The 8,978-nt window shown below is 41.9% G+C and overlaps 1 non-coding gene across 1 annotated transcript; it reads right to left on the minus strand.

Annotated features, from left to right (window-relative positions):
• Positions 1 to 238: 238 nt before the first annotated feature.
• TRNAD-GUC (transfer RNA aspartic acid (anticodon GUC)) lies at positions 239 to 310 on the minus strand. Its single transcript has one exon. It is a non-coding gene; the product is annotated as a tRNA-Asp (tRNA).
• Between the last annotated feature and the right edge of the window lie 8,668 nt (positions 311 to 8,978).

Below are 8,978 nucleotides of genomic sequence, written 5' to 3' on the forward strand. Positions count from 1 at the left end.
TGGCAGCCGGCGGCTGGAAGCTAGTCCTGGGCTCTCCGATCGTTTGCTTCCTCCCAAACTCTTCTGTCAACAGTATGAAGCGTTTACAGTCAGGATTGGCTTTTATTTCACGGTGAGCTTAAGATTTACTATTTTGAAAAGAGGCACCTACAAAATATATCAGCATGTTGTATTTGTCAACAATGTAGGGCCATTGAATTAGGTGGAATAAGTAGTGGTTAGTAAAATATGTTGACATCTCCCCGTCGGGGAATTGAACCCCGGTCTCCCGCGTGACAGGCGGGGATACTAACCACTATACTAACGAGGAGCTGTTGTTTTGGTTTTGCTCAAATATTACTTCAAGGTAAGGAATGGTCCCTTACCTTTTGCCTGCCATCAGCAAGTGTGAAAACCGTGACGCTTGTCCTGTCCCTATTCATGTTATCCATTCTGGGCACCTTGGACTCTTTTCGTCAATGAAAGGAAGAAATGGTTTAGAATAAATTAAACAAAATGCCCTTCCAGTTTTAGTGATAGCTGTTGAACATGGTGTGCCGGGACTTTTATGCTCTCCAGATGATTTAGGTTTCTGGCGGGAGATTTTTGTTTTAATAATGACCAAGAGTATGTGAGTTGAAGAAGTGTTTTACCTTCACAAATTTATATTTTCTTTTCTTAGTCATCTGGTGGCCAGATGTCCCGGCCAGTATGAGTGTCCCACAGCCCAGTGCCTATTCAAACCATTTGTAAACTTTTGAGACACAAAAGGGCTCATGCAGGACAAATGAAATTGTATTAGCTAATTCCCCCTGTATTTCGGTCCTTTTCCTGAGGCATCTCCATTTACTCGGAATTGACAAACACTTAAATGGTTAAATAGTAATACATTTAAATAATTCAAAACTAGGATGTGCCCTTGATTAAACATGGTTAGGAAAGTACTCTAATATAATAATTTGTATTATCCTGAGCCTTTTCATAAACAGAATCAAGCCTGTTCCCAGAAGGGCCTCACATACAAACTTCTGACATTAATCTCTAAATGAGTGAATTTGTAAAGTCGCAAACTGACACAATTAAACGTTTTAATTATGGCACTTAAACGTATGTGCCTTAAGAAATCCATTCCTTACAGCACACTATGGATTAATGTATTTTTTATAGATCATAGGTTACAAGGTATTTTCCATCTGGTGAAGGGGTTTTGTGTCTAAATGCAGACATTTAAAAAAAAAAAAAGGTAATTTCTGAAGCCCGTTTTGGCACTTGTCCCCCTTCACTCTTAAATACATGCAAAACCTCCTTCTACTTCTGACCCTCTAATAACTTGCCAAGTCCAAGTTTCGGGTAAGATTGGAGGGACTCTCAGCTGGAAAGGCTGCAGAGTAGTGGGAAAGCAGCTCTCCTGAGCTGTTGCACAGGGTTCCATATTGTGGGGAAAGAGGTTTAATCTCTGTCCCTTCAGAAGAGAAACCATCCTCTCCACCTAAGTCCTAGGAAAGCTGTGTCAGTGGCCTTACGTGTGTTCTTACTGCTCTTTCATCCTCCCCAGGGACAGGAAGAAGCCGCCTGAGTCAGCACAGATCATGGAACAGGGAACTCAACACCTGCTGTCCATCTTCCTAAAATGGAAAGGAAAAGAGAGAGTAATTAACCTGAACAGGGTAAGGGAGCTCAGAGATTCCTCACTGTCAGCACTGGGAGATGGGCAGTACAGAGGGCACAGAACTTTCTTTGGAGGTAAACAGCATGATGGAGATGGATATTATTCAAAGTTTCAAATCTTGCTCTACCTAAGTAACTGTCGAGCTTATCACAACTTGCAAACCATTCACATTCATCTTCCCAAGAGCCCTGTGGGGTCAATAGGGCAAGTATTTTATCCCTAAAAGAGAATCTTCTGTAGTCATACAGGTTGGAAGTAGTGAGAGGCCAAGAATCCCTAAGACCTGATAGCAAACCTTGTGCAGTTTTCACCCTGCTGCACAGTTCCACATATGTGTATATTAAACAATAAATATGAGTTATGGAGAGAAAAAGTTTTATCGCTTTATGTGTCACACTTGTTCCAGTAGTAATATTTACTAACCTATAATTACTTTTCAGGCACTGCAGGTATTAATTCACTGTTGAGCCCACAGTATGCCAGGCATTGCTTTAGATGTAGGAGGAAGTTTCAATTAGTAATTTTTTTTTTTTTTGGCTTTTTAGGGCCACATTTGTGGCATATGGAAGTTCCAGGCCAGGGTCGAATCAGAGCTGCAGCTGGCGGCCTATGCCACAGTCACAGCTATGCCAGATCCCTGCTGGGTCTTCGACCTACACCACAGCTCCCGGCAAGGCCAGATCCTTAACCCCTGGAGAGAGGCTAGGGATCGAACTGGCATCCCCATGGATACTAGTCAGGTTCGTTACTGCTGGCTCACAGCGGAACTCCTCAATTAGTAAATCTTGTTTCTGTGGAGCTTATATCTATCCTTACAGAAAAAGGATAGACCATAAACAATGGATATCATAAATAAATATGTTAGATGATGACAAGAGTGGAAATTGGAAAAAAAATACTGTGGTAAATGGGTTTTGAGAATGGCAGGTTAAATCGAATGGTCAAAGTTGGCCTCATTTTAAGAAGGTGACTTTCGAATAGACTTGAGGGAAGTAAGAGATGTAGACATGTAACTGTCTGGGAGGCTTGTGGGGCCTTAGAGGTCATTGCAGACTTTGACTTTTATTCTGAAGAGAAATGGGGAGCTGCTATAGGATTTTTTTGTTTGTTTTTGGCTGCCCTGTGACATAGAGAGTTCCAGCTGCAGCTTTGGCAATGCTGGATCCTTTAAGCCACTGAGCCTGGCTGAGGATTGAACCTGTGTTCTGGTGCTGCAGAGACACCCCTGATCCCCTTGTGCCATAGCAGGAACTCCTGCTTTAGGGTTTTGAACAAGGAGCTGGCATGGTCTGGTTTATGTTTTAAAAGGCTTTTGGTTTCTAGGTTGAGAGTAGATTCTAGTGGGTGAGGGCAGCAGGAGGGAGAGCAAAGAGGTCTATTGCAGTAATCCATGTGGGAGATGATGGTGGTTCAAGGCTAGAGTAGGAGTGGTTGGGAATGTGAGAGGAGGCGAGATACACACACACACACACACACACACACTATAAATATAGCTAAGGACAATGAGGAGCGTCCTAGAAGGAATGAGGCTGAAAGGCCGAAGAAATAGGACAACGCAGGGCTTTTCAGGCTCTGTTAAGAACTTTGGCCTCTCATTCATTACTGTTTATTTATTTCAAGGTTTATTGAGGTATAATTAATTTGGAAACAGTAAAATCCACTCTTTTTTTAAGCATACCATTCTGTGAATTTTAACCACAATCAAGCTCTGGACTATTTCCGTCGCTTCTATCATAACGTCCCCTAATGCCCTTTTGCAGTTGATCCTCTGCCTCCAGCCCCAGGCACCACTCTTCAGATTTCCGTTTCCAGAATGTTTTATTCGTGGAATTGTGTATAATGTGTAGCTTTTTGAATACGGATTCTTTCACTTGGCGTGATGTTCTTGAGTCATCCCCATTGTTCTATCAGTAGTTTTTCTTAATTGCTGATTAGTGTTGTATGGATATTTGTTTATCTACTCACTAGTAAATGGACATTTGTATTTTTTCTAGTTTTTGAGTATCATAAAAATAGCTATTCCAAACACTAGTGTATAGGTTTTTGTGTCGACATATATCTTCATTTCTCTTGGGTTCATACCTAAGAGCGGGTTTGCTGAATCTTAGGATAAGTTTACCTTCATAAGAAATTGCCAAATTGTTTTCCTAAGTGGGCTGTAACATTTTGCATTCCTCCTAACAAGATATGAGAGTTCTTGTTCCATATCTTTGCTAGCACTTGGTATTGTAAGTATTTTTTATTTGAGCCTTTCTAGTACGTGTGTAGTGGGATCTCACTGTAGGGTTTTTTTTTTTTAATGGCGGAATTCATGGCACATAGAAGTTCCCAGGCCAGGGACTGAATCCACGCTGCAGCTGTGACCTATGTGAGGCTGAATCCTTTAAGGCAAGGCCAAATCCTGTAAGGCAAACCTACTGTGTTGAGCTGGGGATCCCTCTGCAGCAACAGGAGCTGGAGGTGCTGTGGTCGGATTCTTAACGCACTGTGCCGCAGTGGGAACTCCCTCACTGTAGTTTTAATATGCCTTTCCCTAATGATTAATGGTATTGAGCATATTCATGGATTTATTTAATATCAAAATCTTTTGCCCATTTAAATATTGTGTTGTTTTCTTATTATTGAGTTTGAGAGTTCTTTTTTTTTTAACTCAATGAATTTTATTACATTTACAGTTGTACAACAATCATCACAAGCCAGTTTTATAGCATTTCCATCCCAAACCCCCAGACCATCCAGCCCAACCCCCATCCTGTCTCCTTTGAAAACCATGTTTTTCAAAATCCATGAGTCAGTATCTGTCCTGCAAAGAAGTTCATTGTATTCTTTTTAAAGATTTCACATATAAGCGATAGCATATGACCTTGACGTCTTCACTAAGCGTGATAATTTTTAGGTCCATCCATGTTGCTGCTGATACCATTATTTCATTCCTTTTTATGGCTGAGTAATATTCCATTATGTATATGTATCACATCTTCTTTATTCACTCCTCTGTCAATGGACATTTAGGTTGCTTCCATGACTTGGCTAGAGAGTTCTTTATACATTCTGATTATAGTCTTTTAATTAGATATATTTTGGGGTAGATATATCAACACATATGTAATATATATATATATATATATATATATATATATATATATATATCTCAACACATATATATCTTGGGAGATGTATGTTCTTCCAGGCTGTGTCTTGTCTTTTCATTCTCTGAAGTAAATTTTGTTTTTATTAGCGCGTGCATGACCTGGTTTCTTGTGTATCTTCTCCTTTTTCTCCATTATGCTCACTTCCTCAATCCAACCTTTGAACAAAAACTTGAGCTCGCTTGTTACCCAACTTTGCTTCTTCCTTTCCTTCCTCCCCATAATTAAAGTAGAGCCTAAATTGTAGTTTTTGGATTCTATTATCATTCACTCACAGAAACAGTATTTATAACTATTAAAACTAAACAAAATTTCCCATGCAAATATGGGAATTAATCCTCCATAAATATCACAATGAGTATTTATGATTTGGGCCTGGAAGATAGACCTGGATGTATATATGTTTAGATTATTAAGGGGAAAAAACCATACTTCACCATTTCTTAGCCTAATTTATTTAAACAATAATCCAAAGTGAAAACCAAGAGGCAAAAGTGTGTCCTCTAGTTCAATCAACCTTTCATTGAGAGTTCTCTGATAGCCTAGCGATTTAAAGTTTCTGTGTTCTCACCGCTGTGGTTCTGGTTGCTGCTGTGCGGCATAGGTTCAACCCCTGGCCCAGGAATTCCCACATACTGCGTGTGTGGCAAAAAGGGAAACAAACAAATAAAAGCTTCCAGGCTTCTTTTCCAGTCTTCTTTTCCTTCTCATTAAAACACAAACAAACAAACAAAAAACCTTTATTGATTTATTCTTTGTGCCAGGCCTGAAGCTAAGCATTAGAGAGAAAAACATGGGTAAGACTCACTTCCCCTCCTTTTTTTCTTCTTAGGGCTGCACCTGTGCAAGTTCCTGGGCCAGGGGTTGAATTGGAGCTGCAGCTGCTGGCCTACGCCACAGCCACATGGGATCCTAGCCACATCTGTGACCCACACACTGCAGCTTTCAGCAAGGCAAGATCCTTAACCCGCTGAGGAAGGCCAGGGATCAAACCCACACTCTCATGAACCCTGTCCGGTTCTTAACCTGCTGAGCCACAACCGGAACTCCTCACTTCCCCTCTTGAGATCATGGGGTAGATGGATCCTTTATCTGATAGTTATAATACAACTGATTAAATGTTATTAAGTGTCATGATGGAGGCATAGTCCAGGCTTATGGAGAACCTACTAAGTGTAGGCTCTGCTTTAAGTGGTTTACATGTGTTAACCATTAATCCCATCACAATCCTTTGAACTTGATAGAATAATGCTCCCCCTTTTACAGATGAGGAAACTGGGGCACAGGCAGGCTAAGGTCACACAGGTAGAAAGCAATGAAAGTATGCACAAAATCCTGTGGAATTCAGAGAAGGAAGAACTTTCTCGGCCTGAAGTGCTTGAAGAAAGCCCAGCTGGGCCTTGAAAGGGTGATGGACTTGGAAAGAGGAGGGGCAAGGCTTTCCAGCACTTCTGCAAGGGGGCAGCACCAAGGCACAGAGCTTGGGAAGGAGTATGTGGGGATATGGGAAAAGCAAGCAGAGGGGCTGCTGCTCGTGGGTTGCGGTGGGCAGGGCATGTCTTTACTTTTCATTGCTGTGCACAGTTGGGTCCAGTGAAAACTCACGGGCTTTGAGAGCTAGCAGGAACCTTAGCTCTCTTCCACCTTTTCATTTATACAGATGAGACTGAGGCTTGGGGAGCTCAGTGACTTTCCTAAATTCCCAGGGCTGAGAGAGAACGCCAGGCTTCCCTTTTTTGCTCGACTGAAACAAAGAACTCTGCGGACAGAGCGATTACCTGTTGGGCTGGGCGAGGGGCCGTGTTCCAGGGCCTCAGGTCGTGGCCTCACCTTCCCTGTGGCTGTCTGCCAGGGGGCAGGTCTCAGCTTCCTTTCCGCTTTCTGAGGAAACCACCTGCTGGTGCCAGCCCCAAGCCTCAAGGTCACTGACCTTGCTGTTCCTGACTTTTTCTTGGTTTTGCTGGCCACCTGCAGACTCGCCAGCATCGGTAGCTGTGCGGATTGATCTCTTTGACCTTAAGGCATGAGCTGGCCGCACTGGCAGGACCCAGCGGTCTTAGTGATTTACTCTCCCTCCTGGCCTCTTGGAGTAATCGTCAGGCAGCCAAGAAGGACAGGTTCATGCGCCTTATTTGGGGTGTGAATGAAATAGTTTCTCCTTTCTTTGCTCTTTACCTGCTTCCTTTTCTAAACACTAAAGAAAAATTCCTCCTCCATCCAAATGGTGCGACTCGGAATTTGGCCTTCGAGTTCTTATCTTGGGGAAAAAGCTATCTGTAGCACTTTTGAAATTTCTTTTTCTCCTCTGATTCACTCATGTGATTAGCAAAGTTATGTTACTGGAATTTATTGGCAAAGATGGAGTTGATGCGAAGAGAGCCAGCACAAAATAATAGAGTGATATAGTAAATGCGAAGAGCCAGCACAAAATAATAGAGTACTGTTTTTCTATGCATTTCTAGATATTGAAAAAAGGCTGGAAAGAAATATGCGAAAATATTAATAGTAATTATCTCTGGGTTAGAGTATTTGATGATCTTTTGCTTTTCTATATTTTCTACTCTGCATGTATTATTCATGAACTCAGAAAAACGAATACTTTTTGGGAAAAGTTGCTAATATCAAGCAAAGCAGATAGGTCAAATGCACACCTGTGATAGTCTTTCCTAGGACTAGGGTGACTATTCTTTGATTTTCTGTTAGTTCAAGATTTCATTATTTTGCAGCTTAAGTTGTTTACATCTAGTTCCTTGAGGCGGGGAGGTGGGTGGATGAGGAAACAAACTTCGCCGGCCGTAAAACAGGGCGTGCAGCCTTTTTCCCTTGTCCCTTTGTCTCCCGGCTCTTGTGTTCCCAGTCTTTTGTTATTTTGTGCACGGACTTTGATGCAGGATTGAAAGAAAAACAAGCGCTGTTCCTTTGCGCGCCCTCTGGTGTCCGAGTGAGGTATAGCCAGACAGTAACCCACAGAGACAACAGCCATTTTTACACCGTGCTTTTCCCACATGGTGATGCTGCCAAGAGAATGTCTGGAATCTTAGAGGAAGGAATCTCACGCCAACAAGTTTGGCAGGTTTAGTCTTTGAAATCATAGGTCTGGAAACTTATTTTTAAAAAAACAAAGTCAGCATCTGAATATTTTTTTGAAGCCAATAATAAAGTCAATTTTGAAAGCATTTGGCACCGGTTTCTGGGTTCTGAAACAAAGGAAGTCAAATTTTGTTCTAAATTAAGACATAAGTCAATATTTTGGATTAATTTCAAATAAATTAGATGAAAGTGGTCTGGGTACCTAGGCTTTAGCTTGGCTGTGATAATGATTTCTGCCACTTTGAGCTTTATCAGTATAATGTGAGCTGTTACTGAAAGTCCTTTTTGTTTTTATTTCTTCATATGGTATTTTCGTCAAGCTACTTTTTTTTTTTAATGGCCACACCTGCAGCAGTATGGAAGTTCCTGGGCCAGGGACTGAATCTGAGTCCCAGCTGTGGCCTATAAGGCAATGCCAGCTCCTTCAACCCACTGTACCAGGGGCTGCGGGTTGGACACCTCCACAGCTACCCCAGCCATTGTGGGTTCTTAACCCATGGCGCCACGGCAGGAACTCCCAAATTATGTGTCTTTAAAAATTACATTTCCCACTGAAAAACCAACCTACTAACCAGTGTAGACAAAGAATATTTTTGGATTGTTTAAGGATTGATGGGGTCTCAGGCTTTATAGTTTTACTTGAATAGATGTTGGGAAAACAAAGCTTTATTTCTACCCTCTTAGAGTCTCTGTTGGGCCTGGGGATTAAATCTACATAAGAAATATATATACATGTTTTTTTTGTCTTTTCTAGGGCTGCACCTGAGGCATATGGAGGTTCCCAGGCTAGGGGTCCAATCGGAGCCACAGCTGCCGGCCTATGCCAGAGCCACAGCAACACGTGATCCGAGCTGCGTCTGCGAGCTACACCACAGTTCATGGCAATGCTGGATCCTTAACCCACTCAGCGAGGCCAAGGATCAAACCCGAAACCCCATGGTTCCTAGTTGGATTTGTCAACCACTGAGCCATGACGGGAACTCCAAATCGACATAAGAAATATTAAGAGGAGAAAAGCATATAGATTTTATATGAACCTGGAAGTCCCTATAGGAAAATGAAGAGAGAATTGGTAAAACCTTAATATTTTA

Source organism: Phacochoerus africanus, chromosome 7, assembly GCF_016906955.1.
Source record: "Phacochoerus africanus isolate WHEZ1 chromosome 7, ROS_Pafr_v1, whole genome shotgun sequence".
Lineage (NCBI taxonomy): Eukaryota > Metazoa > Chordata > Mammalia > Artiodactyla > Suidae > Phacochoerus > Phacochoerus africanus.